At 39.4% G+C, this 7,389-nt stretch overlaps 1 pseudogene; it reads right to left on the reverse strand.

Annotated features, from left to right (window-relative positions):
• Nucleotides 1–5,409: 5,409 nt before the first annotated feature.
• On the reverse strand, nucleotides 5,410–6,013 carry LOC128380686 (heat shock protein 30-like; annotated as a pseudogene).
• Nucleotides 6,014–7,389: the final 1,376 nt, after the last annotated feature.

The raw sequence follows: 7,389 nt of genomic DNA on the forward strand, positions 1-7,389 counted from the left end.
GTTCTGATGTGAAATACTCGCCTGCAAATATTGCACATTTACGTGTCATTTTTTCATCATGCTCCCAGTGAGTAAAGGCCTTAAGAATAAATTTACAAGAGATGTAATGTTACGTGAGTTAACTAACGTAAAAATATTGAAGAATTTACCAGTGATTACTTCTGTATTGTTACAAATGACTGGCTCATTCTCTTGGGGTTTGGTCTGAACTACTTTTTTTCACTTAAAATATTTCTCGGGGGAACACAAAAGTACTTAAGGGGAACTCAAAAGTATCTTCATCCATTTATTTATTTTTTTTTCTCTCCCATGTCCCCTTAAGAGCTCTAGACTTCCATTTGCCTTTTTCCTCAACATATATATTTTTTCTAAGTGACACATTTCTCTTTACACTTTTCCTCCTCTGGTTTTCTCCATAGTCCTCATATTTCTCCTCCTGTGTTTTTATATTTTCTCTCTCTGGTCCATCTCTCTCCTCACACGTTGACCTCAGTTATCCATCTCATCTTTTATTTTCTTGATGTCTCACTGTTCCCAAAACATACACACACACAGAGAGAGAGTGTACTGGAAAGTGAAGAATGTGAACTCTGCAGACTGCAGTGTTGCTGACTGACTTCATGACATTCATACAGAGAGAGTGCTCAGCATTTCTCAGCCAAGAACGGTATCACATTGCTGCATTTTGGCTGATTTAACACACACACATACAAAAGAATGAAATGAAATATAAAGTATTCCAGTGTGACACATCAGAGGGTTCAAAGATCCCAGAAATGAAAGTAGCTAATACAACTTTGTATACACATAGCTGAAACATATGAGGTGAGACAGAGTAACACTGGTTCACTCTCACTTCCACGTCATCTGAAAACAACACACACTGACTGCTTTGTGAGTGTGTGTTTCAATACAAAGTCCATTCCTAAAAGTATCTTTTGATCATGTGTTGCTCTGTGTATTTATTGCTTGCATGCTGACCTTCTATGCGGCTGTGACTGCATGTGTTTGTGCGCTGTGTGTGTGTGTGCATGTGTTCAGAGGGCACAGACTACGATTGTTCTCTCTGGGTGTTAGCTTTCGAAGCAGGAAGTGCACGTTCAGGTCAGGGGGGGGATCTAGGCACGCTCAGTCTGCCCACATCTGTTCAAATACCAGAGACCCTCAAAGTCACACAGGAAATGTGTGTGTGCGTGCATGTGTGCATGTGTGTGTGTGTGTGCACATGTGCGTGCTACAGAAGCCACTCTTTGTGAGCACGATTTATAAAAATATTTGACCTTTTGCTGCATATAACACGCTTCCACAATAAGAAACAGAGGTAAATTTGTCATCTACCTGTCGTAATGTAAAGGGCACAGACACTGAATAAACATCAATTATGCAACTGCAGAGTTTTTCAATGTGTCTTTCATATGTTCAGTGTATTAATAATGAGTCAAAAATAATGCAGTGGCGCTTTATATTGCTGATGAATGACTGGGTTATTAAGTGTAAAACTCATACAGTGGTAGCACTTTTCATTTTATCTCATTTTAAATATTCAGTTATTAGTTGTCAAGCACAATGATTTTATTTTTATTTTTAAAAGCCATAAATTAACTAAATCTATGTGAGTCTGGACGCCTAGCCAAACTAAACACAAAGGTGGGGGAAGTCTGGATGAACCAACACAATGGGCTGTCAGACCCCAAACATCCGGTCCTAAACAGTCTGTAAACTAAACTAACTAACAATGCCACAAAAACTGGACTAGCTGACCTCCATTCTCAAAAGAGTTAAACGTGCCATATTATAAAACTCACTTTTTCAGTGATTGTGTGGCTATGTATTTGGGTCTCTGATGTGCTTACTCACACACAAAATGAAATAAGACCACCCAGTCAGTTTAGTGTGGTCTGGCTTGCTTTGTATTTTTGATTCAACAAGCCATTCAGATGGGATGCCTTTTATGTCGCATAGGGTGTAGCTAGGCTAAGCTAAGGGCGAAAAATGTGCATGTTATTGCAGGGCTGAACCGGAGAACAGAACCGCTGCTTGCCGACAGACAGCTGCTGATACCCTGCGAGTTCTACAGGGCCAGTCAGGAAGCAGAGCCAAAAAGTCCTCCATTGCTGCTGCTTTCTTCTGAAGAAATAAACACCCAATTTTGTTCTGTTCCGGAGCAGTTTACTGACAGGGGGAGTTTGTTTTTTGGGATTAATTGGATTCATCTTCAATCTAGTTTCTTAACCATGCCACAGCTAACACGGGGTCACGCACCACCTCAGATGCTGTCATCAATAATAAACATCATGTACTGTATGCCGTTTGGTTTATGTAAGTTACACAGTATGTAGATGTGTATAAACAGTGACATCACTGCTATATTTATGCCTTTAGATTATGTTATTTTGAGTCCAGATGGAGCAGCTACAATGTTAGCATAGCCCTGATCAATCTGAACTCCATTCAAAAAGTGAGCATTTTAAAATTTGCAAGACAACAAGCAAAGGGTGAATTCAGAATTTTCACAAATCAACATCATGATGTAGTGATTTTGGCATCCTTTTAATCCATTTATTGCAATGAAATCACAGCAAAGTCTAAGTTTACTTACACTCAAAACTGGCCATTCTGAACAGTGCTGTTTAGACAGGATGAGAGGGCTGCTATGGTGTTTGATCCTTACAGTATTTTGACCAAAGCATGTCAGTTATATTTTATTAAGATCCCAGGAAACTGTGACTATTAATGCATACAATAACTGTGACCCCTCCAAATGATGGGTTAGGGTTAGGGTTAGGGTTATCTTAAGCTTCCAAATTAGGCAAAACAAGTAAATATATTCCACAGTAAAAGTAAATACTAATTTAACATGCTTTGATAATACCTAATTGGTTAATACATTGCTAAAAAGTAAATTGAATAAAACAAATTATGATACAGTTAATACTAGTGCTCTCAGAAAACTCTTGACCTTTATATTTGAACACTTTTATTGTTCACTGTCTGTAACACTTCCATGCTGACTGTTTTATTAGGTGTGACACAGGTTGTCAAATGAGAAAAAACTGGAGTCAGAGGTTGTGTGTTTACAGTACCTGCATGTTTCCAAGAAGTTTAGATATGATCTAATCTTGCACTAGGAAAACTTTTAGATTTAGAAAAGCTAAACTTCTTCACCAAAGTATGTTTGAGGAGCTAAAATTTTATATGAGGGGAATTCTGTGAGCTTAATATTTTTATAACAAATTTGTTAAGGCACCGTATTGCTTTTATGCTGCGTGGCATCTTTTTGCTGTGGTATCCATATCACTTATAACATAAACAGACGCAGACAGCTACACATACGTACGCACACAATACTGACTCATGGGGTTTTGTAATGGCAATAAAAGCTGTCTGCTTCAAACACACCCTGTTGATTAAGAGTCAATTAAATTGTCTGAGACGACGGGTAGATGAGTGGAAGGGGTTTGGAGGGGAAAATGTGGAGGGAGTGAACGTGACAGAGGGAGGTGAAAATTTTAGTGAAGCAAGAGAAGGATGATAGGAGGACGGGGGGATGGGAGGAAAATGGCCCAGGAGGAAAGAAGAAATGAAAGAGTCGGTAAACGTTCCCATGTGTTGCCGGCGTCCAAATGGAACTCAGCATCTTGCAGGAGAAGTGAAGAGATGAAAGCAAAGGATACTGAGTAAAGCTGGATGTCATGGCGACGCCCAACCAAGCTGTGAAAGAGGGATGGGAGAGGAGGAGATTTGATAGGCTGAAGTAGCAAAAATGATGAGGAGTTAGAAGAATGTGAGGGAGGTGAAGGAAGTTATAATTAGAGAGGAGAGGATAGGAGATGAAAACATGAATTCAACTTGGGGAAGAATGGAGGAGTGAGAGTAGGGCACCTGCTCATATTTAAAGACTCAGTGAATAAAGCCTACTGTCAGCACTGCCCAGAAAAACAATGAGCAGCTCCACAAACAGAAATAAAACAAAAGCTGAGTGAGTCCCAAAATTTCTCTCCTCCTCCGCCCCTGTGTTGCCACGTTTACGGGACAATCCGTCTATTCTTGGGAAAGAAAAGCCCTGACAGCCAGGCGGGAGCCAGGGAGAGACCAGGCACCCGTGGTATAGCTGACAATAACTTGTAAACAACTTAGAGAAAGGGGGAAAAAGAGGAAAGAAAACAGCAAGGTCATTAATTCTGCTTCATTGCGCAATGTTACTTGAACTAATATTGTTTTTTGTGACTTGGTGACGACAGAGTAATTTGGGTCCCAGGAGAGTTGAGTTATATTTAAATATCCTATTCCAGTTGTTCCAGAACACATTTCGGTTGTGGCCTCTTAAAAGTGAAACTCTTCTTGTGAGCTGGTTGCATGAGTCCGAGAGCTGTGAGACATTTAACAAGTAATTTTTAATTCATGCAATCTTTGGCATTAATCATCTATTGCAGCTCATTGTTAACTACAACTAAAGACAGTTTTCTGTGACAAAAATGTCATCATCATATTAATTATTTGCTTATGTTCAAAGGATGTTTTTACATGAAAACAATGGAAATGGAGGCAACACTTTCTCCTCATCATCAAAATAATCGCAGATCATGATTTCTTCACTCACTTTGCACTTTACTTATGTTTGATGGGTGGTTAGATGCAAACAAACAGACAGTATATCATAGCAATATATCTTACAGTACATACAGCACACATGCGTTTTTAGAGAAGCCTGTCATCCCTGCAGAGTGTCATCAGATTGCAGATAGTCATAAGTCATAAGAAACTAATATTTTATCATATACTTTAAAAAATAAAGAAAATAAATCTAAAATGACCCATAGAGATCTTTGTTGCCCTTTTATCAGGTTGTTTTGTGTGAGGAATTTCCCTATTGCATATAAAGGCCAGAGTGACAGTTCTCATGACAATGATTACCAGAGCTGTTTGCTGGTCTAAATATGACATCTAGTGGATGTTGGTGCACTCAGTCTGTTCTCATAATTCTTCTAATAGACAGGGAATAAGAAAAGAATTGCAATTGGAAAGTCTATCAGAAGATTCCCTGTATTTAGGTAAAAGTAAACTTTTTAATTCAATCACATTGTGTAGTAAGAGAAATGTTAGGGACACTGTGTGTGAGTTATCACTGGCGTGCTACAAGCAACTTCAATCTCATACAGATACAACTTACTAGCCTCTAAGTCATACTGTTACATACAGCAATATCTTAACATTGTTTTTCTAGGTATGAAATGCACAAATTTACTTTTGGCAAAAAGTCATGGAATAAAATGGGGCAACACTGTTCATTGACATTCACTATTGTTGTCAATTATAAAAACACAGAAGAATATATGATTATAATTTAAAAATGGTATTAAACACATTTAATATAAATTGACACAGGGACATGTTATACAGTTAAGTCAATCAGTGCATTCTTTCAGGTTTGTCCTGGATGTTGTTGTCTCTGTGCTGCTGTCTTCTGTCTGTGAACTCAGACTGCTGTGATTTCTCCTCCAAGCTCCTCTTGATGAGTAGCTCTCCCTCAGTGTATTCAAAACACAGAGCTTTGGCTGCCTGGATGTGGAGCTTCCCATCTGGAGCCAGGTAGCAGGTGACTGCTTCAGGGTGCAGCTCTTCAGGCATGAACTCATGTCTGACCTACTGGCATCTGCAAGAGTAGGAGCCTTTCCCATCCTCCTGTTTTCTCTCTGTCTTCCCACCTGCCTGACAGACAGCTCCTCTGGGGAAAATCCTTGAGTATCCAGGGTCAGGCCAAAGCGCTCTTTCTCCAGCTGGTAGGAGACTGGTTGCTTGGCCCCACTGGTTTGGAAAGGCTCCATCTCCTCCAGGATCTTGTGTTTAAGTTTGTCCATCAACTCTACACTGCTGTGCACCTCCTGGAGGTTTCTCTGCAGTAGATCCTGTTGGTAGAGCAGAGGTTTGACCTCTTGCCACAGACTGCATACAGGCCAGTAGTGAAGTTCATGGATGGACTGAGGGCAGACTTGAATCCATGAGAGCACAGCATCTTCAGTGTGTGTCGAGTTCTTTCAGTGCTGTGAGATGACTGGGGACACTGTTAAAGTGTCTGTTGTCTTCTATGTTGGTAGTGTTGTTTTCTGTCTCAGTGATGAGACTGTCCCAGCTATTATATTCTAACTGGAGGAGATCCAGACTCTTCAGGAACTGCCTTGTCATTACCACAGCTCTCCACTGGGTAGAGCTGTAACTCAGGAGTGCTGATATCCCTGCCTGAGGTAATTTCATGTTAAACTTTACCGGCAAAAGGTCAAAATTTGCTGGGATTTCCTGCAGCCCTCACTTTTATTACACTAACCTCCGGGGAATGTATTTTCTCTGAGGGCATTCTTTCGGACAAAATCCTCTCAAACACAAATATGTCTATTGTGTGTCTATTCTGGAGGTTCTTGACATGAACAAGTTTGAGATAGTGCTGGATTTTTATAGCTTCCATGTATGTCTATTGCTTACTAAGTCCTCTGGGAAACAGGGCAAAAATGGACGTTACGCACCCACTATTTGGGATCTTATGTTATCAAAATGTATGAAACACAATTTAAAATGTATCACCAAGACAGGGAAATGTAAGGCATACTGTGGTGACGATAGAATGGGCATATATAATCTGTACATTTGTGTGACAAAAGTAGGGTACTGAATGTTGCCACATGAATTTTTACTATTTTTTCCACAATTTTGAAACCTAATTGTATGTTTTTTTTTTAATCATTCAAATTTGGCAGGGCGGTTAATTACACATCTTTTCTGTGGTTTGACAAACTCAGAACACATATTATTAATTATTTATTTATTATTGCCTTACATGAACTTTAATGTCTTGATAGGATATTCTGCATACTAGTGCACTTGCGAACATTTTGCTGTTTTATCATTATGCAATATTTAAGTATTGTGGTAAGCTACAATACTACATTGCAACTTTTTTTTTTTTCATTAATTTGGGCAGATTTCGAGCACTTGGCAACCAATCTGCCAACACTGACTAGCCTAAAGATACTGGCACAGATGTCACTTCAGACACTGACATCTGAAGAGAAAAACACAGCAACAAATGTGAAAATGCTTAACTCACCTTACTGCCTCAGGCACCAGTACTGCTAAAAGGCTGGGTCAAAAGAGATCTGGTCAGAGATACTAATGGCTGTTGTGCATCTCTCCATCTTTTCTCTCTCTCTTTTAGTCACACAAGTCTATGCTTGCTTTTCAAAGGCTATGTATATTGTAGGCCACTTCAGTTTGATATATTATTTGAAGTAAAGACGAGTTAAGAAACAGCTCTATTATTACTGCATACTTCTAGATTTGCATCTCACAAAAAGGAGCACACTGGAGAGAAAAACATGAATATCTCTGCATAATTTC

This window comes from Scomber japonicus, chromosome 19, assembly GCF_027409825.1.
Source record: "Scomber japonicus isolate fScoJap1 chromosome 19, fScoJap1.pri, whole genome shotgun sequence".
Taxonomy (NCBI): Eukaryota; Metazoa; Chordata; class Actinopteri; order Scombriformes; family Scombridae; genus Scomber; species Scomber japonicus.